Source organism: Vulpes lagopus, chromosome 18, assembly GCF_018345385.1.
Source record: "Vulpes lagopus strain Blue_001 chromosome 18, ASM1834538v1, whole genome shotgun sequence".
Classification (NCBI taxonomy): domain Eukaryota; kingdom Metazoa; phylum Chordata; class Mammalia; order Carnivora; family Canidae; genus Vulpes; species Vulpes lagopus.
In genome coordinates this window covers 27,482,196-27,505,769 of record NC_054841.1, presented here as the reverse complement: position 1 = coordinate 27,505,769, position 23,574 = coordinate 27,482,196, and the positions used below count along the sequence as shown (strand labels likewise).

At 42.9% G+C, this 23,574-nt stretch overlaps 1 protein-coding gene across 1 annotated transcript in view; it reads left to right on the top strand.

The window, feature by feature from the left end:
• The first annotated feature begins 7,526 nt into the window (after window positions 1-7,526).
• The window catches only part of CSNK2A1 (casein kinase 2 alpha 1), a 55,856-nt gene continuing 39,808 nt past the window's right edge, over window positions 7,527-23,574 (top strand). The window contains exon 1 of the mRNA XM_041732666.1: window positions 7,527-7,677. The gene's annotated coding sequence lies outside the window, so the exon portion shown is untranslated. The remainder of the gene's footprint in view (window positions 7,678-23,574) is intronic.

Sequence of the window (23,574 nt, the reverse complement as noted above, 5' to 3'; positions counted from 1 at the left end):
AAAAGACATGGAAAAACCTTAAGCACATATGATTGAGTGAAAGAAGCCAATCTAAAAAAGGCCACACGCTTTATGATTCCAACTATGTAACTTTCTGGAAAGAGCAAGACAATATAAACAGTAAAAGGACCAGTGGTTGCCAGGGACTGGAGAGGAGAAGAGGGATGAATATAGGCAGAGGATTCTAAGGCAATGTAACTATTCTACAATGCTACAATCATGGATACATGTCATTATACTTATGTCACAAGCCATAGAATGTATAATACTAAGAATGAACCTTAATGTAAACCTTGGACTTTGGGTGATGATGATGTGTCCCTGTAAGTTCACAGATTGTAACAAATGTACCACCTTATGTTGCTAAGGAAGAAGCTGTGCATGTGTGAGCCAGGGATGTGTGGGAACTTTCTACTTTCCTCTCAATGCTACTCTACCCCTAAAACACTTCTAAAAGGTAAATCTACTAAAAATGTGGACATGCATGCCTTTTCCCTTGGCTTCACTTTCAAAAGAAGCCCAGAGCCTACCTTTGATTCAAACTATCACCATCTTCTGTCTGGATTGTGGCTGTGGCCTCTTACGTGGTCTCCCTGCTTCAGCCCTCTCTCCTGTTCCATTGATTCTACATCTCACTGCCAGGGAGATCCTATAGAAGTGTGAAGCTGGGCCTGTCCTCCCTCTGGTCAAAACCCTTCAACACCTCACTAGGAGCAGAAGCCAGAGTCCCTACTGTGATGCACAAGGCTCTGTGTGATTCAGTCCCAGGAGGACTCTCCGAGGTCATCTTCCCTTTGATTGCTCAGCTCAGCCACGCTATCTACTGGCCATCCATTCAGCCCACCAGACACAAGTCCCCTCCACAGCTTTTGCCCATCCTGTTCCCTCTGCTTGGAACAATCTTCTCCCCATATGCCCTTGTGCCTCCTGGCCTCACTTCCAGTTGTTTGCTCAAAAACAACGTTCTTGGTGAGGCTTCCATTGATCACTTGTTTGAAACAGTACTGCAGCACTTCTCTCTCCCTTCCCTGCCTTATTTTCTCCACAGAGCACATCACCATCTGATGTGCCATATATCTCGCCACAGAACATGAGATCGTGAAAGCGGGGACTCTGTTTTGTTCACAGTTACACCCCAGTAATAACCACTTGTGTCGATTACACCCTTGCTGTGTTGTGTGCCAGCATATTTTTAAGGGCTTTCCTGTGTTCAGTCATTTAATCCTGACAAGAGTCCTATGAAGTAGGTATATCAGTTAGCTATTACTGAATAATAATGTTGTGTAACAAACCACCCCCAAAGTCTGTGGCTTACAGGAGCAAATATTGATTTTTCCCTCTCTCATCTGCAGTCTTTTGGGTCTGGGCGGTCTCGGCTGGGTTCTGCGGGGCTTGGCTCCACATTGGGTCTGCTACATGTTTTTTCCACTCTTCTACACCAGCCTGTTTGATCTTGGGGATTTGGATAGAAGCTTTAGGTTCCTTAAACAGGCAGGCAACATACTCTTTCTAGCCTTTTAGCTTTCTGTCATTCAAAAGGGAGAGAGGTCATGAAAACACACAATTTAAAGTTTAATACAAACTAAACACTGGGCACCCTGGGTGGCTCAGCAGTTTAACACCGCCTTCGGCCCAGGGATCCAGTCCCACGTCGGGCTCCCTGAATGGAAACTGCTTCTCCCTTTGCCTGTGTCTCTACCTCTCTCTCTCTCTGGGTGTCTCATAAATAAGTGAATAAAACCTTAAAAAACAAACAAAAAACAATAAAAAAACTAAAATAAATAAAATAAAATAAAAAATAAAAAATAAACCAAACTAGTGGTTTGTTAAATACCATTATACCAAGACAAAAATACCAAGACACAAAACTTTCTTCACCCAGCCTTTCCTTCAGAAACTTAGACTGGGATGGTGTTTCAAAAGATGCAATGCACCAATGACATCCCCATCCTTATGGTAGAGGAGGAAACTCCCAGGAGGAATGTTGAAAACATGAGACCTCCTAAGGCCTAGGCTGGAGCTTATACATTGTCACCTTCATCCATATTTCACCAGCCAAAGCAAATCACCGGGCCAAGCTTAATACCAACGGAGTCAGGAGTATAACCAGTCCTGGCTGGAGGAGAATAGGACACAGTCACTCAATAGTAAATTTCATACTACATCCTCTCTTCTTTTCTTTCTTTCTTTCTTTCTTTCTTTCTTTCTTTCTTTCTTTCTTTCTAAATGATTTTTAAAAAATATTTTTTTTATTTATTCATGAGAGACATGGAGAGGGAGGCAGAGACATAAGCAGAGGGAGAAGCAGATTCCCTGCAAGGATCCTGATGCAGGACTTGATCCCGGACCCCAGGATCATGCCCTGAGCTGAAGGCTGAGTCTCAACTCCTGAGCCACCGATGCATCCCTTTTCTAAGAGATTTTACTTATTTTTGAGAGAGAGAGAGAACTAGTGGGAGGGAAAGGCAGAGAGAGAGGGACAAACAGACTCCCCACTGAGCGGGGAGCCTGATGCAGAACTCAATCCCAGGACCCTGGGATCATGACCTGAACCGAAGGCAGATGCTTAACTACTGAGCCACCCAGGTACCCCTCTTTCTTTTTAAACAGATGAGGAAACTAGGGCTCAGAGATATCAAATAAATTGTCTCAGATTATACTACTCGTAAATGACAGAGCTGGAATCCAACCCAGTTAGAGTCAAATTTACAAATATCATGGACACCAGGCCAAGGGGTTTAGACTTTCCCTGAGGGCAATGAAATACCACTGAAAACTCTTGAGCAAGAAAGGAACATATTGGTTCATAAACTTTCCTCCAGTGGCAGTGTGTGTGCACCATGTATGAAAGCAGGAGAGAGAAGGGGCTCCCCTAGGTAGTTACAAAACTTCAAGCCAGAACTGATAAGGGCCTGGGCTGGAGCAGTGTCAAAAAGGGGCAAAAAACCCCACCACTAAACATGAAAGCCAAGTAGACGAAGACAGAGGTGAGAGATAACCTGAAGGACATTTTTAAAATGCTTTTTCTTTATGGAAGATTGAAAGAAAAAGTCGTGTTACCCAAAAATATTCAAGCAAAAAAAATTTGCACAACGCAGACAGAAGTGTCTAAAGTAAAGATCCCTCCTCTTCCTCTCTTCTGAGATAAGCTCCATTAATAGTTTGTGGTAAATCCTTCCTGAACTGTGTCTAAAACCATATAACCCATATACATCTACCCCTTTTTTTTTAAAAAAAGATTTTTATTTATTTATTCATGAGAGATACAGAGAGAGAGAGGCAGAGACACAGGCAGAGAGAGAGACAAAGGGAGAGAAGCAGGCTCCATGCAGGGAACCCGACGCAGGACCCGATCCCAGGTCTCCAGGATCACATCCTGGGCCGAAGGCGGCAGGTGCCAAACCACTGAACCACCCAGGTGTCCCAATCCATCTATTGCTAAATGTGTCTTTAAAACGCGTTTTTTTTTTTAAATTTTATTTATTTATTCATGAGAAACACACAGAGAGAGGCAGAAACATAGGCAGAGGGATAAGCAGGCTCCCTACAGGGAGCTTGATGTGGGACTTGATCCCAGGACCTTGGGATCAAGACTTGAGCAGAAAGCAGATGCTCAACCACTGAGCCACTCAGGTGCCCCTTAAAACATGTTCTGATCAAACTTTTGTTTTATCTGTTGCTTTTTGTCATATAACAGGATGACAGAGCCAGCTTTCCATGTCAGGACATTATATTGTCATCTTTTTTTTTTTTTAAGATTGTATTTATTAATTCATGAGAGACACACAGAGAGAGGCAGAGACATAGTCAGAGGGAGAAGCAGTTCCTTGCAGGGAGCCTGATGTGGGACTTGATCCCAGATCTGGGGATCATGACCTAAGCCAAAGGCAGATACTCAACTCCTGAGCCACCCAGGTATCCCTATTGTTATTTTTAACAGCTTTGCCACTGACTAGCTGTGTGACCCTGTACAGGTTACTTAACCTTTCTGAATCTTGAGTGTGCCTTATCTCTGAATTGGGATAAAAATGTAGTTGCCACACAGGGCTGTTATGAGGATTAAAAAAGCCCAAACAGGGGATCCCTGGGTGGCGCAGCAGTTTGGCACCTGCCTTTGGCCCAGGGCGCGATCCTGGAGCCCCGGGATCGAGTCCCATGTTGGGCTCCCGGTGCATGGAGCCTGCTTCTCCCTCTGCCTGTGTCTCTGCCTCTCTCTCTCTCTCTGTGTGTGTGACTATCATAAATAAATACAAAAAAAAAAAATTAAAAAAAAAAAAGCCCAAACATATAAGGCCCCCTGCATAGTGTCAGACCAATACTAAGTACTCAAAAAATATTAGGTCTTGTTGTTAATAGCTCCATGTTTAGCTGCATGATAATTTATCTAACCCGTTCCAGGCACATGATGTGGTATGTTTGTAAAAACAGCCACAACAGTTCCGGCCATCCTGGTGCACACAACTCTGTGTGTGGTATGACTCCGATGTTTTTTTCTCATCAAGAAATGGAGTTGGTTTCTACTCTCCTTGAATCTGAGCTGGCCACATGACAGCCTTTGCTCAATAAAATGCAGTGAGAATGATGCTCTAGCACTTCTGAGCCTAGCCCTCAAGAGGCCTTGATGCTTTTGTTCTCTTCCTTTTGGAGGCCATCATGTGAGGAAGCCAGAGCTAGCTGCTGAAGAAGTGGTGTGAAGAACCAAGGCACTTAAGCCAACAGGCCCCAGGGAACTGGCAGACATGTAAATGAGGCCGTCCAGGGCCAGCCAGCTTGCCAACATACTCATTGACCGCAAATGTGGGAGTGAGACCATGCACAGCAGAAGAGAACTGCCCTAGCTGAGACGTGTCCAAGCTGCCAATCCACGCCAATATAAGCAAATAAGTAATTGTTGGTTTAAGCTACTCTGTTTTGGGGTGCTTTGTTAAGCAGCAATAGAAATCTGATACATTAGATTTGGCGCAGAGAGGACGACCCAGGCTGAAATGCAAGGTCTGTGTCACTGCATGTGACCTTGGTCATGTCTCGTAATCTCTCTCTCTCTCTCTCTTTTTTAAGATTTTATTTATTTATGAGAGAGAGAGAGAGAGAGAGAGAGAGAGGCAGAGACACAGGCAGAGGGAGAAGCAGGCTCCATGCAGGGAGCCTGATGTGGGATTCAATCCTGGGACTCCAGGGTCACACCCTGGGCCGAAGGCGGCGCTAAACCACTGAGCCAAAAAAACAAAACAAAACAAAACAAAAAAACCACCACTGAGCCACCTGTGCTGCCCTTGTAATATCTCTTAACCTCAGTTTCCTCATTTGTGCAATGGGATACTTTTAGTTCCTACTTCATTAGGCTGATGGATTAAATGAGATGACGAACATTCACTGTGAGGAATGGCCCTGCCCTCCTCTCCAACCAGATTTCCTATCTTCTCCCCTTCACTCACAGTGCTTCAGCCACCCTGGCCTCCTTCCTCAAACTTACCCAAGTCTTTCCTGCCACAGGACCTTTGTACTCAATGCTCCCTTCTCAGAGGGAATTTCTGAACTGCTCAAGTTAAAGTGCTCCCTCCTTTAGTCTTTTCTTTAGCTCCTTATCCTTTTTCTTTCAAGCATTTATTGCTACCTGAAACTATGTTGTTTATTCATTTGTTTACCCATGTGTTATCTGTTTCTCACTTTAGAAAGGGAGGTCCATGAAGAATTGGTGTCTGTCTTGCTTATACCCCAACCCCAGCACTTAGCACTGTGTCTGGCTCATAGCAAGTGATTAATAGCTGTGAACTGAATAAATGTGAGCAAAGGAGCCAGTATAGCTGGCTCAACAAACAAACAAACGTTTAAACAGGATCCCAGAGGTAAGTGGAAGGTCAGTCATTTCCTTCATGAAAACCTTGGGATCATCTTGTCTAACTTCCTCAGTCCACAGGTGGGGAAACAGGCCCAGAGAAGAGGATTGACTCACCTTGAAGCACCCAGAAAGTCATTACTATAGATTCCCAGCACACTGGGGTTAAATGCTGCAGGCCTGTCTGGCAGATGAAGCCCAAAAAAGGTCACAGCCACCTCCTTGAGGCCATTGCTGTATGGCTGCAGCTGCCGGCACCTCCATCCTACTGGTGGGGGAGGGGGGGAGATTGTCTCTTTGGGAGCAGAGGTGCCAGTAAGCTGACAAACTGTGAAAGGAGGACTGAAGCGGGTGGGAAGGCCCATTCCTGGGCCAGGCAGCTATTCTGAGGCACCTCAGGGATCATAGCTGGTACCGAAATAACCCAGTCTCCTCACCCTTGTTGCAGTCCTCACACCTCTGCCCCACTGGAGGTGAGGCTAACACTTGAATTCCTCTCAGCAACATACCAGTTTTTAGCAGGGCCTGTGGAGAGGACAGTGATCGTCAGACTCAGCCCTGTCCACTGGGGGCTCACAGTCTGATGGAGGAGGCAGGCTAGGGACCAGACAGGCTGCTGAATTGATGGTACCTACGTCTGGGGAGGCTCAAGGGAGGGAAGAGCCCCAGAAGAAAAGACCTCTGAATTAATTCAGTAGACATACGGAAGTTAGCCAGTTCAGGGGGTGAGAGTATCAGGAGTAACCACCAGCGCAAGGGGAGGAGGCAACATAGATAAGCTCCAGGAATAGCTGGCAGTTTTACTGGGTAGAAGCATCAGAAATATGAAAGGGGAGGGGCAAAATAGGAGGCTAGGAACGGGGATGGGGGGTGGAGGGTGGCAAGTGAGCTGTCCAATTTATGTAAGAATTTGGATGTCAAGAGAAGAACTTAGGCTATCTTTGGTGCACAAAGGAGAGCCCTGGAAGATTTTCATCCATGAGGACGCCATGACCGGGTCTGCAAGATAGAAAGTGCCCTGTGGCTGCTTTGGGGAGGTTGTCTGGGCCAGGCCAGGGGGGTGGGAGTGGGGGCAGACAGAAGGAAGAAAACACTCTATTCTAGATGGTTAGTTCTAAATAGGACTCCCAGAGGAGGCCGGAATTGGGTCTCGGTCTCTACAGGGCTTGGATCACTTCCTCGACTCCGGCGCCACACCACCCCGAGGGTTCAACTTTCATTCGCTTCTCCCGAACTCAAAGTTTGCGCCGAGCAAATAATCCTGCTGGAACCCTAACCCTAGACGAGGGGTCCGAGCAAGAGACTACAACTCCCAAAATGCTTCGCTTTACAACCCCGGCGGGTTGCGCATGCTTTAAGGCGGCCGGCCGGCTCGTCGACGGGTGGGACTCGTCAGCGGGTAAGTGCGGGAAACATAGAGACCGCCATCTTAGCTTGGGGCAAACCAATTGTACGCCTTATGGGAGGTTCGTCCTCTCTGCCTCGTCAGTTCTTAATAGGCACTGAAAGAAAATGCGTTTAACCATTGCAAATCTCCTTGTGTGGCTTTCCACTGAGAATTTCTTCCATTCTGAAGCCCGTCCGGGACCGCACCTGCACGCAAACAGTAGCACATCCCAGCATGGCCGCGCTCAGCCGGATTCTGCTAGGGGCGGAGTCGGAAGCGGTCCCGCCCCGCCTCCTGGAAGGAAGGGGGTTTCCGCTTCCGGCAGCGGCGGCTGCAGCCTCGCTCTGGTCCCTGCGGCTGGCGGCCGAGCCGTGTGTCTCCTCCTCCGCCGCCGCCATATTGTCTGTGTGAGGAGAGGGGAGCGCGGCCGCCGCCGCTGCCGCTTCCACCACAGGTACGGTGGGAGCCGCTAGGCGAGGTCGTTGGGGTGTGGATATGGGCCCAGGATGGGACAACGGGGCGCGGTCTCCCCTCGCGCTCCCAGCAGACTCCCGAGCGGCCCGTCGCCTTCCCCTGCCCCCCCCCCCCCCAACACACACCAGCCGAGGCCCCTGCAGCCCATCGGGAAGGCCTGGGGCCACCCTTCAGGACGGGGAGCGAGACTCGGGGTGCAGAGGCTGATGTGAGGGTGGGAACTGGCTTTCGGGAGTCCCGCTTACTGCGGGGGGAGAGGACTGGACTGGGGCGGGGACTAGGGGGCAACTTGGAGGAGGGGGTCGCGGGAGGGGGAAGGGAGCCTGAGGGGTGGGGCCACAAGGGGATGCTGGGGGAGGGTGCCTAGGGGAGTGGTGCTTGCTGGGTAGGGTGGAGTGAACCCTCCGCGGAGCCGAGCGCTGGAGGGGGGCCTTCTAGGGGTCCCTTTGGGCCAGGCTGGGCTTCCCACCTGCAGACTGGGGTGCAAGGGGGGGGAACCCCGGGCGAGGTCGCTGAGGAGAAAGGGGGAGGGGACCACGAAGTGGGGCAGAATGGGTGGAGTTGGAGTTACGGGTTAGTTGGGAGCCTGGGTGGAAGAGAAGTATGCAGAATGAAAGCTTGGCCCAGCGGTATACGTGTTAAGTTTGTGACCTTTTTGGAAGAGTACGACTTTTATTTTGGTTTTGTTTTGTTGTTTTGTTGTTGTTGTTTGTTATTTTGCAGCGTTGGAACGTTCCTAGTCTAGGCTGGTGATGGGTGGAGCTTCAGTAGTTTGTTTTTGGAAAGCAAAGTCAGGGTCGGAAGAAGTCGCTTCTTGACTATTGCTATCCTAGGAAAGGAAGAGTTCGGAAAAGAAGGTGGTAAATTAATTTGGAAACACTTGATTACCTTTCCACTGCTGAGTTCTAATGAGAATGGGGGCATGGGGAGAGGACATGAAAACTGGAAAGGGAAGATTTTTCTGGGGGTTGGAAGACTGCGTTACATTTAGGGAGTGACGATACAGGCTAGAGGTAAAAAAAATAAAATAAAAGAATGCCTGGGTTCTCAGATATCAGTGCCATTACTACTTAGCTGTGTGCCCTAATCTCTGTAAGCCTTGGTTTTCCTATCTGTAAAGTGGGGGCAAAATTTCCTAAATCGTACATTTATGGTGAGCAGTAAATAAGATAATTTGTGTCACACAGTTAATAATTTGTTTACCACAGTTCCTGACAGGTAGTGTTTGATAGATGAAGGGGACTAGCTGGTATACTTGGGCGTCCTCTGTTCTAGGTAAAATTTGTTGGTCAAGAATCTAACAGGCAAGACTTCAGAACACTTTCTTTGTAGTACTTGTTGCAGTTTATTTTGTTGTAAGTCAGTTGAATTAATTGGCTTGGTGAACCTTTGACTGAAAGACCAGGACCAATAACTCGATCTTCTTCCTCGTCCTTTAAAAAAAAAAAAAAAAAAAAAAAAAAAAAAACTACCTGCTGTTTTATCTGGGCAGGTTTATCCTTCTGTGACTTTGAAATACTCAGCTTTCATGTGCCACTGGGGGAGGGTGCATGACTTTAAGAAAGAATGAAAAGATCTGAAGTTTGCTTAGCTTGATTTATCAACTGATTACAAAGTTAGGTTACCCTGGGGCAATTTTCTTTCCTTTTTTTTTTTTTTTTTAAACAAACACGCACAGTTATGTTCTCTTAATATGGAATAAAATAGAGAAGAGAAGCACACATTTAAGGGGAACATTGAGTTATTTCTGCGAAATGGGTTTATTGCCTTGTTGTTTGGGGATGAAACAAGTGGCATTTTTTTCTATAGTGTATTTTTAGTCTCCTGTTGCCTAGCCACTGTTACAGGATGAGTCTTTGATTTTACCCTGAACAGACACCTTTACTTCACATACTCTGGGAGGAAAGAGAAAATTTTTTCAGGAACTGAGTTTAAAGCCCTTCATAGTGTTAGGGTTTGGGTTTGTAATAGAATGCCACCCCTCCCAAAAAAGATGTCCATACTCTAATTCCCGGAATCTGTAAATATGTGACATGGTAAAAGGAACTTTGCAGATCTAAGTAGGGTTAAGAATCTTAAAATAGGAGGATTATTCTGCATTTCATGGGCAGGCCCAGTCTAATCATGTGAGGCCTTAACAGGAGAAAACTTTCTCCACCTGGGAGTCAAGAGAGCAGAAGGGTGAAATCAGAGATTCCAATCATGAGAGGGACTCCATTTGCTGTTGCTAGCGGGGGCCACATAGAAAGCATGAGAAGGAATACGGGCAGCCTCTAGTAACAAAGACCAGCCCCAGCTGACAACCAGCAAGGAAATGGAGACCTCAGTCCTACAACCACAAGAAACTGAATTTGACCAACAACCTGAATGAACTTGGAAGTGGATTCTTCCCCAGTTTCCAGCAAGAATATACTTTGATTTTGGCCTTGTGAGACCCTAAGCAGAAGACCTAGCCACACCTACCTAACTTGTGACCTACAGAAACTGTGAGATAATAAATTTCTATTGTTTTAAGCCACTCCTGTTTGTGGTAGTTTCTTAACTGCAGCAGTAGAACACTATAAATTTTTGGTAACAGGAGTGGGGTACTGTTACCTAAAAATGTGAAAGTAGTTGAAGGCCAGAAAAATTTTGAGTATGATAGAAAAGGCCTAGAAACAGATTGTAGAAATATGGATGTTGACTGCTATTTAGGGCTCAAGTGGAAACAAAGTAGGCATTGGAAACTGGAGGAAAGAGGATCATTGTTACATAGTGGCAAATAAGTTTAGAATTGTATACTATGGTTATGTGGAAAAGAAAACTGATGAATCTGGCTTGGCTATCCAGCAAAGGAGATTTCCAAGCAAAGTGTTGAAGGTATAGCCTGGCATACTTGTTTGACTAATGGATTGAACCCCTGTGCAATTTATGTAAAGTATGAAGTCCTTTAGGGTTTTGTGCTATCAGAAACAATGTGGGCAGTCCGGGTGGCTCAGTGGTTTAGCACCACCTTCAGCCCAGGGTGTGATCCTGGAGACCCAGGATCTAGTCCCACGTCAGGCTCCTTGCATGGAGCCTGCTTCTCCCTCTACCTATGTCTCTGCCTCTCTCTCTCTCTCTCTCATAAATAAAAGCTTTAAAAACGGGGTGGGGGGGTAGTAGGTGGAAAGTGTAACAATGCCAACTTGGATTGAAAGACCCAGTGGAAAGTTAAAGAGGGCTATTAAGACCCCCAAATTCTAGGCAGAAAATGGGCTGGTAAAACTCAAGTGTTGAGTATATTACTTTTCATTAAGAAAAGTGGGTGATTCAGGGTGGAACCAAGAGCCTAGAGAAATGGAGCTGAAGATTTTCTGCTGACTTTGAAATGAGTTTGCCCAGATTTTGAAACTGCTTTGGACCAATAGATCTGTTTTTTCTTCCATTTTTCTTATTGGAACTGGAATGTCTATAACTATTGTCCTGTTCCTGTCCTACTCTTGTATGTTGGGAGCAGATAACTTTGTTTTCAGGAATTGTGCCCCATGGGTTGTATTTAATGTATTATTCCCCAGAGCTTCATCTATGACCTGATTTAGATGATGAGGTTTGGGACTTTTTTTTTTTTTTTAAGATTCTATTTGTTTATTAATGAGAGACATCACACACACACACACATCTCCCTCTACCTATGTCTCTGCCTCTCTCTCTCTCTCTCTCTCTCTCTCTGTGACTATCATAAATAAATAAAAATTAAAAAAAAAAAGTTTAAGGTGAAAATTCACAGTATCCTGCTAGGAGTGGTATTTCGTTGGTTTCTGCAAATCCAGTGTCTTTCAGCCTTAGATATGAGAAGCCTACGTAGCAACAGTTGCTATGGTGGGCAAGCTTTTTTTACATTAGCAGTGATAGTGTTTTCTTGCATAGAAAATACTGGGTTATATGAAGTGAGGATTTTAGGGTTCAGTACCAGGGTACACTTAGAATAATCTTTTATAATTTATATGTGTCATATCTTAACTTCCTTTATTTGGGCCACGTTTTTCTTTTTATACTTTGTGGTCTTGTGGATTTTTCTGACAGGTTTTTATTAGCTGAAATGTTTTAATCTGCTTGGAAAAGTGAACATTTGTAATTTTTCTGAAGTTATGACTAATGCACTAATGGGCATTTCTCAATTTAGCTATCTCATTAATGTTCTATAAATTTTAAGAAAGCAACCCTGTTAAAAATGAATGGGTATATTATTTTCCTAAAAAATTGAATCATGTGGTATCAGAAGGTACAAAATAGCCATTTTAGGTTACTGAATTTATAACCAGTCAAAAGATGTTACTGGACCCTAAGTCTGGTAGGTGCTGTGCTAGGGATCTCTAGACTTTCCCTGTAGCCAAGCTTATAATTGAAAGATGTTTTGTAATAATGTATATATCATTTCATAATTTAGTAGCTTTCTTTTTTTTTCAAGATTTTATTTATTCATGAGAGACAGAGAGAGAGGCAGAGACACAGGCAGAGGGAGAAGCAGGCTCCACACAGAAGCCCCACGTGGGACTCCATCCCATCCTGGGACCCCAGAATCACACCCTGGGCCGAAGGCAGGTGTTAAACCACTGAGCCACCCAGGGATCCCCCAATTTAGTAGCTTTCTGAGATGTTTTCTTATGAAAACTCCTATTGGCTTTGGATCTTAGGAATAGTTTCTGAAACAGCTACAGAAATCTGGGTTGAAAAAAAAAAAATCTGGGTTGAGAGATTGAGAATTTCTCATTATTAATGGAATTCTTTAACTGAGATTGCCAAAGGTGAGGGGAGGCAACAGGATAGTTGGGAAGAACTCCAACTTTGGGGTGAGGTGATCAAATTTGGAGGTTACTTAACCTCTCTCAAACCTGGATTTTGCCATCTCTCCAATTGGGATAGCAACTACCATGGACAATTTCTTGACCTTCAGTTTCTTCATCTGTAAAATGGGGATATTGGTAGTATTTGCCTCAGAGTGTTCTTGTGAGGATTCTCTTTTTTTTAAAGATTTTATTTATTTATTCATAGAGACAGAGCGAGAGCGAGAGAGAGAGACAGAGAGAGAGAGAGGCGGGGACACAGGCAAAGGGAGAAGCAGGCATCATACAGAGAGCCTGACGTGGGACTCTATCCAGGGTCTCCAGGATCAAGCCCTGGGCTGCAGGCAGCGCTAAGCCGCTGCGCCACCAGGTCTGCCCCTCTTGTGAGGATTAATAACTAAAGCACCAGCTGATGTTTTCTCAGGGTTACTGTGAAGATGAAAGGACTTACTTTATAAAATGCTGGGTACCTGACTAATATGAGTTCTTTCTCCTTGCTGTCAGTGGAGACATTGTGTTCATTGCTGTGCTGCTACTCTACTCTGTTTCCATTTTCTGCCAGGAGTTCTTATTTTTTAATGAGGCCTTTGACTGGTACTTCCTGTTTCCGGTGTGTCCTGCTGGGTGAGGTCCTGAATTGGTGCTGCCTAGGGGTGGGTCGGTATGTAAGTAAGTTACACCCAGTGTAGATTGCCTCAGTTGCTCAAGTACGGTGTATATTGCCAGAGTGGTTATCTAGTCTTGTTGAATCTAGGGTTCTCTTCTAGATAGAGAAGTGAATCTTCTCATCTCAGACTCAGGGAAGGTTCAAAGTTTGCTCACCCTAGAGCCTTGTGGACCTGGATCAGAGGTCTTATTGCCAGCGGTTCTTTGATCATAGTTTATTTGTACTTGGGTATTAGGAATATATTTGGAGAACTTTTTCCTGTATTAACATTCATATGGGGGCACCTGGGTATCTAATTCAGTTAAGTGTTTGCCTTTGGCTCAGATCATGATCCTGGGGTCCTGGGATCAAGCCCCACATAGGGCTCCCCGCTCAAGCAGAGAGCCTGCTTCTCCACTGCCTTTCCCATTGCTTGTGCTCACTCTCTCTTTCAAATAAGTAAATAAAATCTTTTTAAAAAGTAACAGTAGTTCTATGTCCTATTCTCTCAGGTCATCCACTAACTTTCTTGTTTGCTGTGTATTTTTAGTCACTCTGTAGGTAGAGCATGAACCTATCTTTATTAGTACTTTAAAGTGATTAACATGCTATGTATTTATGACTATATAGACCGAATACAAATAACCATCTGCTTTGGAGTTGTTCTTGTTTGTTTATTTGTTGATTTATTTATGAGAGCATGAGTAGGGGTGAGGGGGCACAGAGGGAGAAACAGACTCTGCTGAGCAAAGAGCCCAACACAGGGCTCAATCCCAGGACCCTGAGATGATGACCTGAGCTGAAGGCAGATGCTTCAGCCAGTTGCCCCAGTATTCCGTCTTTTAAAACCCAATTTTTATACCATTGTGGTCTGGTGACCTGCCCATTCAGATAAGAAACTAATGAAGAAGGACGCCTGCCTGGATGGCTCAGTGGTTGAGCGAGTGGGCGCCTTCGGCTCAGGTTGTGATCCTGGGGTTCTGGGATTGAGTCCCACGTCAGACTCCCCATGGGGAACCTGCTTCTGTCTCTGCCTCTCTGCTTTGTGTCTCATGAATAAATAAATAAAATCTTTAAAAAAGGAAAAAAAAAAAACTAATGAAGACTCCTGATTGGGACGCCTGGGTGGCTCAGTGGTTGAGCATCTGGCTTTGGCTCAGGTCGTGATCCTGGAGTCCTGGGATCTAGTCCCACATCAGGCTCCCTTCATGGAGCCTGCTTCTCCCTCTGCCTATGTCTGCCTCTCTCTCTGTGTGTCTCTCATGAATAAATAAAATAAAATCTTAAAAAAAAAAAAGACTCCTGATTGTTGAAACTCACATTCCCCGTCCTCCATCTTGCCTCCAGATTTAAATCAGTCCATTTCATTGTAATATTTATGGTAGACTGTTAATAGAATTAGAGGAATAGTGAATTACTGAAAATAACCTATTTAGGCTTTGAATCCTAAACAATCTATAATTCAAATCTAGCCTGTATCTTTTAGTCGTTCTTTGATCTTTGGCAGGTCATTTAACCTCTGAACCTGTTTGTCTGTCTTTCTTTTTAGTGTGCACATGAGTGTGCCCTGCGGGTGGGGGGCAGCAAGAGAGGGAGAATGTAAAGCAGGCTCCACACTGAGTGTGGAGCCCAACATGGGGCTCAGGCGCTTAACCCAACTGAGTCACCCAGGCACCTGTGAGCTGTTTGTTATTCCTCCTCCTTTGGATTTATTTATTAGGGAGAGCGCGCGCTTGAGTGTGTGGGTGTGGGGGCAGTGATTGGGCAGAGGGAGGAAAGAGAATCTCCAGCAGCTGGATGCATGGCTCGATCTCATGACCTGAGTGGAAATCAAGAGTCCAACACTTAATGGACTCAGCCACCCAGGTGCCCCTGCATTTATTTCTAAAATGGGAGTTTACATCTTCTTCCATGCCTGGTTTATAAGAGGCATTCAAATGGAAAGCAGTAGTTATTACATACATAAATGCTGGATTATACTTTAGATCTCAAATGAAATTTTCTGTCTTTGGATTTTAGAGGGTCATGGTCAGTGAAATACAAGTTTCAGGTCGTGAATTTATTTTGATTGTGTTACGTGACTAAATGATACGTGAAGACTTCTTTGCCCATGATTTATTATATTCTGTATTATTGGAGACAATACTGGACTTCAAATTCTGTCAGGTGGTTGAGGTAGAGCTATGTTAATTCAAGTCATACTGCTTGGGTTTTCTTATAATGCTTTCCTTCATTGGAAGACCTCCCAGTGTTGCTGTTATTTATGTAACATTGACACTTTGATTCCTTTTCTGGCTTAAAGGTAGAGAAATGATATTCACACAGAGAGCCCAAATGCTAGTGTTTTTTGTTATTTCATACTGGCTGGTTTGTTTTATGGAAAAGCTTAAGTGTATCGCCTTTTAAAACAAGAATGTTGTAAATTTTGTAAATGGAAGTAAAGACAGGAGGCCCAGTAATGTGTTAGGGTTTTAATGTCTTAAATATCCTGTAGATTTATGTAAGCAATAGCTTTGTGAGTTAATCACATATTATTGTGAATATCTATATTCCAAATTTGGACCCTTAACAGGACTAGAAGAAACGTACACTTTTGGCTTTGAATAGGTAGTTTTCGGAGCAGCCCCGATGGCCTAGCGGTTTGGCGCCGCCTTCAGCCCGGGGTATGATCCTGGAGACCCGGGATCGAGTCCCACTTCGGGCTCCCTGCATGGAGCCTGCTTCTCTCCTCATGCCTGGGGCCTCTCTCACTCTCCTGTTGTCTGTCATGAATGAAGAATAAAATTCAAAAAAAAAAAAAAAAAAATAGGTAGTTTTCTTATTCATGTGTACTTGGATCTTGGATTTGAAGTGGGGTTGTTAAAGAAGGAGCAGTTGTTACTTTGACCGTAATTTCCCCCAATTTAAAATAAACTCCACTACTTTGATATGGCCCAGACCGATATGTGAGGACTCTAGTTGTCTCAGAGAGGAGGCACTGTGCTGATCACATGGGTAGGTCACATGACCCATGAAAGCTTGTGGCTCCAGGAGCACCTGGGTGGCCAGTTGGTTAAGTGCCTTCAACTCAGGTCATGATCTTCAGTCGTGGATGGAGCCCTGTATTGGGCTCCCTGCTCAATGGGGAGTCTGCTTCTGCCTCTCTGCACCCCCATTCTCTGTCTCTCTGTCTTGCTTCTCAAATAAGTAAAATTTTACAAAAAAAAAAAAAAAAGACTCCTGATTGTTGAAACTCACATTCCCCGTCCTCCATCTTGCCTCCAGATTTAAATCAGTCCATTTCATTGTAATATTTATGGTAGACTGTTAATAGAATTAGAGGAATAGTGAATTACTGAAAATAACCTATTTAGCTTTGAATCCTAAACAATCTATAATTCAAATCTAGCCTGTATCTTTTAGTCGTTCTTTGATCTTTGGCAGGTCATTTAACCTCTGAACCTGTTTGTCTGTCTTTCTTTTTAGTGTGCACATGAGTGTGCCCTGCGGTGGGGGGGCAGCAAGAGAGGGAGAATGTAAAGCAGGCTCCACACTGAGTGTGGAGCCCAACATGGGCTTGATCTCACAACCCTGAGATTGTAACCTGAGCTGAAACCAAGAGTTGGCTGCTGAACTGACAGTGCAACTCAGCACCTTATAGCTATTCACTTTTTTTTTTTTTTAAGATTTTATTCATGAGAGACAGAGGCAGAGACATAGGCAGAGGGAGAAGCAAGCTCCCTTGGAGGGAGCTGGATATGGGACTCCATCTCTGGACCCCAGCATCACAACCTGAGCCAAAGGCAGATGCTCAACCACTGAAATCATGACCTGAGCCGAAGGCAGACATTTAACCAACTGAGCCACCAGAATTCTAAGCCTTTAAGTTAAGAACGTAAATGTGCTTGCCACTGCATGTAATAATGCTGGATATTTTCTTTGCCCATATTTCCCACCAGTTACCTTTGTAAAATATGTAGAATTAATTTTCTAGTCTTGTGTATGTATCTAGTACAGAGCAGGCTTTGCTAACCCAAATAACCTATAGGAGTCAGACAAGTAAAAGAATACAGAGTTGTCCAAGTTTACCTGTGGCATCTCCATTGGATAAGTTTTAGAGCCCATTGTTGGATAACACAGGTTAGCTGATCCAAGTGATTTTTATCAGTGCAGGAATATAGAATTATTGTATCTGACAGAGCTACTGACCATTTCTTCTTGCTTCTTTTGAGAAATAGAAAGTTAATTTTTTTTTGTTTTTAGTGTTGGCAGCTAAGTCAACTTAAATATTTATAATGAAAAATTTTAACATGTAATTCAGCTTGATAGAGCTTAAGAAGCATTACACTTCTTTTTAAAGATTTATTTATTTTAAAGCAAGAGTGCACGTGCACATGTGAGTTGGGGAAAAGGCAGAGGGAGAGGGACGAGCAGACTGTGCTGAGCAGGGAGCCCAACATGGGCTTGATCTCACAACCCTGAGATTGTAACCTGAGCTGAAACCAAGAGTTGGCTGCTGAACTGACAGTGCAACTCAGCACCTTATAGCTATTCACTTTTTTTTTTTTTTAAGATTTATTTATCTATGATAGACATGGAGAGAGAGAGAGTCAGAGACAGAGACACAGTCAGAGGGAGAAGCAGGCTTCATGCCGGGAGCCCGACGTGGGATTCGATCCCGGGACTCCAAGATCGCGCCCTGGTCCAAAGGCAGGCGCTAAACCGCTGAGCCACCCAGGGATCCCCGCTATACACTTTTTAAAAACACTGTGTGAAAAATTTATATATGAAAGTTCATAGCAGTATTGTTCATAGTGGCCAAAGAAAGGAAACAGCCCAAATGTCTTATAAACTGATGAATGAACAAAATGTAGTATATGCAAACAGTGGATTTAGACATACAAAGGAATGAACGACTATGACAGAAACTACAACATGTCTGAACCTTGAAGACATACTAAATGAAAAGCCAGACAAGGTCACATTGTGTGTTTGATTCCATTTACATGAAATGTCTAGGATAGACAAATCCATAGAGATAGATTGGGTTGGGTGGTGTTAAGAATGACTGCTATGGAGTACTGGGTTTCTTTTTGATGTGATAGAAATGTTCTGGAATAAGATAGTGGTGGCGGTTGCCCATTGTGAATATACTAAAAACCACTGAATTGAGCACTTTAAAACGGTGAGTTTTATGTCATGTGGATTTTATATCAGTTTTTAAAATTGAAAAAAAAATTAGTGCAAGCCAAATGGGAACATTATTTGCTATAGAACAGAATGAGTTGGCTGTGAATCTAGATAATAAATCACCACCTCTCTGTGACCTTATAGAGATGGCTCTACTGTGGATTGTCAGGCACTGTGCTGATCACATGGGTAGGTCACATGGACCCATGAAAGCTTGTGGCTCCAGGAGCACCTGGGTGGCCCAGTTGGTTAAGTGCCTTCAACTCAGGTCATGATCTTCAGTCGTGGATGGAGCCCTGTATTGGGCTCCCTGCTCAATGGGGAGTCTGCTTCTGCCTCTCTGCACCCCCATTCTCTGTCTCTCTGTCTTGCTCTCAAATAAGTAAAATTTTACAAAAAAAAAAAAATCTTGTGGATCCAAAGAAACATCATTCACACATATTGACTGGTTTCATATCATTGGGAAATAATAGTATGACTATTTTTGGTGTTGGTGATAGATATGATTTACATAGAAGACCAAAGAGCATCTTTTTTTTTAAAAAAGATTTATTTATTCATGAGAGAGAGAGAGAGAGAGGCAGAGACACAGGCAGAGGGAGAAGCAGGCTCCATGTTGGGAGCCCAACACGGGGCTCGATCCTGGGACTCCAGGATCACGCCCTGGGCCAAAGGCAGGTGCTAAACCACTGAGCACCCAGGGATCCCCAAAGAGCATCTTTAAAATTAGCTGTAGATCAAAAATATCCATCATACAGCCAAACTGCTTTTCTTAGTTTTGAGCATGAGCATGTCCATGTGCAAGCAAGGTTGATTTTTGCCAAAATACTATATATTACTGCCTTAATATTCAGTCTGTAAAACATTTATGGAACACATCACCAAGCTAGGCACTGTGATAAATACGGGCCATATACCAAGAGAAATAAACTATGGTTTAGGTCCTTGAGTTTATAATCTATTAAGGAGAGAGAATTGCATAAATAAAACAGTAATATAATGAGTATATGGAGGTGCTTTGGTCCTATAGATTAGCACCTGGCTCATTTTGGAGAGGTATAGAAAGGCTTCATTGTGGATGTAGAACGTTGCTGATTCTTGAAGGGTGAGTAGAGTTTCCCCTAGCAAGCATTATTGGAGGTCATAAAATTAAGATCACAGAAAAGAAGGAAAAAGCAAGTTCAGTACTCATTTGGTTAATGTTTTAAAAGTTTGTAACTCTTTAAAAATGTTAAGTTGGGGATCCCTGGGTGGCTCAGTGGTTTAGCGCCTGCCTTTGGCCCGGGGTGCGATCCTGGAGTCCCGGGATCGAGTCCCACGTCAGGTTCCCAGCATGGAGCCTGCTTCTCCCTCCTCCTGTGTCTCTACCTCTCCCTCTCCCTCTCTCTCTCTCATAATAAATAAATAAATAAATATTAAAAAAGGAAACACCATTAAAAAATAATAAAAATGTTAAGCTGTACAGTAGAAAGACATTTAATAGAACAGAGATTGTAAACTGATGTCCAGTTACAGTACTGATTGAACTGGTTATGGGGCTACTCAGGGTTTTCGTTTCTTCTTGTTAGTTTTGGCAAGTCAACTCTAAGAATGTCAAATTTACTGGCATAAAGTTGATTGCGTTACCCTATGTTTATTCTTGTGCTTTAGGATAGCATAGGATATGTTCCCCCTTAAAATTTATTGTTTTTAAAATTAAGGAAAGTTGGTTCCTTTTTGTGTGTACAGTTCAGTGGATTTTAACACACACAAACACACACAGATTTGGGTAATCACCATAACAACCAAGACACAGAAATTGTACCCCTCCCTTAGGTACCCTCAATAGTCACATCCAGCCTCCCACCCCTATTCTCTGGTAACTACTATTCTGGTCTGTTACTATAGTTTGATCTTTCAGAAATGTTATATAAATGGAATCAAACTATATAATATTTTGAAACTGCCTTTTACACAGCATATTGCTTTTGAGATTCACTAAAGTTGGATCAGTGGTTAGTTCCTTTTTATTGCTGAATAGTAGTCCATTGTATGGATGGAGTATGCAGTTTATCCATTTAGTTAACATTCCCTGGTGATTATGAATACAGCTGCTGTAAATGTATATGTATAGGCTATCTAGGGTAAATATCTGAGTGGGATTGCTGGGTCATGTGAAAAATGTAATTTTAACTTTATAAGAAACTGCCAAATTGTTTTCCAGAACAGCTGTACCATTTTGCATTCCCATCAGCATGTATGAGGGTATTCAGTTGTTCCACATCCTTTCTAGCACCAAGTATTATCAGTATTTACTTTTAATTTTGAAATAATTTTAGATTTACAGAAGAGTTGTAAAGATAGAGTCCTCAAATGCTCTTTACCAATTTCACATAACCATGACACTTGATTAAAACTGAGAAATAAGGGCACCTGGGTCGCTCAGTCAGTAAAGTGTCTGCTTTCAGCTCTGGGCATGGTCATGGAGTCCTGGGATCGAGCCCCACATTGGGCTCCCTACTCAGCAGATAGTCTGCTTCTCCTTCTCCCTCTGTTCCTTTCCCCACTTGTGCTCTCTCTCACTCACTTTTTCTCAATAAATAATTTTTTTAAAAACTAAAAAATAAACACTAAAATGGACTTTATTTTACCAGTTATCTGCCTTTTCTGTTCCAAGATCTAATCTAGGATACCACATTACTCTTAATCATCGTGACTCCTTAGTCTCCTCCAGTCTGTGACAGTTTTTCAGTCTTTCCTTGATTTTCAAGATACTTTTGGAGAAGACTGTTGAGATTGTAGAATGTCCTTCAACTGAGGTTCGACTGATGTTTTCTCAGTATTAGATTGTGGTTATGAATTTTTGAGAAGAATACCACAGAAGTGGCATGTCTTTCTCATCACCTTGCGTCAAGGTTATATGATGTCAATGTAATTCATCTTTAGTGATGTTTAGGTTGTGTCTGCCAGGTTTCTCCACTCTAGAATTACTATTTCTCTGTTTATATACTGACTCATTAGAATGGTTTTCCTAAGTCCAACACAACTTCAAGGGGAGGAACGTTAAGTTCCATCTCCTTAAGGGAGACATACCGAATAATTTGTGGACTGTGTTAAAGCTTTATTAGAAACAGCCAAGTAATTTATGAGGATTGGAGGAGATTTGTAAAGGCTATGCGGATAATCCTGTTTCTCCTAAAAGTTTTACTCACCAAGTTTGACATTTGTCAGTAGATCTTGGCTACAGCAATTACTGTTTCCAGTCTAATGGTAATTTTCTGTTTTTTCTGCATATATATGTGAGTTCGAATTCTTAACGTAGGAAAGATTTTCAAAATTTAATTATATACTGTGAATTCATGGATATTTATTTTACTCTTTAGGGTCACAATCTAATCCCATCGTTATTACTCAAATTGTTCCAGCTTTTGCAGTTGATGTTCTTTCTGATTGGTTGCCATGTTCCTTTGACTACCAGATTTGCCATGCCATCTTGTATTTTTTCTGCCTCCTAGAATCAGCCAGTTTTCCGAGGAGCTATCCTTCCTTTTTTTGGAGAAAATTATTGAGAAACCAAGATTTGGGCACTAGTTATTGCCATTGCTACTCATTGACACTGTTTCTGGGTGCTCTCAGTGGACAGAGCTAGGAATTTGCATTCAGTAATATTCACTCTTTGTTATATACAGTTCTTTGGGTTTTGACCATGCTTAGAGTAATAAGTCCACCTCTGCAGTATTACACAGAACAGTTTCATTGCCATGGGGCAATCACTGTCTGTTCTGTCTCTATGGTTTGCCTTTTCTAGAATATTCTACAAATGGAAATATACAATATGTAGCTTGTTTGAATTTTTTAAAGATTTTATTTCTAAGTAATCTCTACATCCAACAGGAGCTTGAACTTAAAACCTCAGGATCAAAAAAAAAAAAAAACCTCAGGATCAAGAGTTGCATGCTATACCAACTGAGCCAGCCAGGACCCCAGTATGTAGCTTTTTGGATCTGGCTGCTTCACTTAGAGAAATATATTAAGATTCATCCATGTTGTTTGTTTAAATCAGCAGTTTGTTTTCCATTATGTGCTTGTACTACCATTTGTGTATCCATTCACCTGTTGGACATCTTGGTTGGTTCAGTTTTTTTGCAATTATGAATAAAGTTGCTGTCAACATTCACATACAGGTTTTTGTGTGAACATTGGTTTTCAGTTCACTTAAATAAATACCTAAAGAGTGGGAACACTGGGTTGTATGGCAAGTGTATGTTTAACTTTATTAGAAACAGCCAAACTTTCCCAAGATATATACCATTGTTGCATTCCAATCAGGAATGAATGAGTTTCTATTACTTTGCATCCTCACCAGCTTTGGTATTCTTAGTTTTTTAGTTTTTAATTTTAATCATTTTAGTGAATCTGTAGTGTATTTCATTTTTATTTTATTTTTTAAAAATATTTATTTATTCATGAGAGACACAGAAAGAGGCAGAGGCACAGGCAGAAGGAGAAGCAGGCTCCATGCCAGGAACCCGATGTGGGACTCGATCCTGAGACTCCAGGATCATGCCCTGGGCCAGAGGGAGGCGCTTAACCACTGAGCCACCCAGGCATCCCTCATTTTTACTTTAATTTGACTTTCCCTACTGACTAGCAATATTGTGCATCTTTTCATAGGCTTATCCATAGATCTTCTTTCGCAAAGCATTGGTTCAGATCTTTTGCCTGTTGAGTTTATTGTTGAGTTCTTTAAATATATGTATGTTTTTTATTATGTGATTTGCAAATATTATGTGATTTTCCTTATTTGTTGATTACTTTTTCATTCTCTTAACAATGTTCTTCATAGGGAATTACTTTAATACTTGTTGAAGACGTCCAGTTTATCGATTTTTATTTTTATGGATTGTGCTTTTGGCATTATGTTTTATTTATTTATTTTTTATTTTTTTATTTTTTTGGTATTATGTTTTAAAACCTCTGCCTAATCCTAATTCCAGGGTCCCAAATCACAAGATTTCCTTCTACTAAAGGTTTGAAAATGTTAGATTTGGGGATGCCTGGGTGGCTCAGTGGTTGAGCGTCTGCCTTTGACTCAGGGCATGATCCTGGAGTCCAGGGATCAAGTCCCACATCGGGCTTTCTGCATGGAGTCTGCTTCTCCCCCCCCTGCTTATGTCTCTGCCCCCTCTCTCTGTCTCTCATGAATAAATAAATAAAATCTTAGGGAAAAAAAAATGTTACATTTTATATTTAGAGCCATCATCCATTATGAATTGTT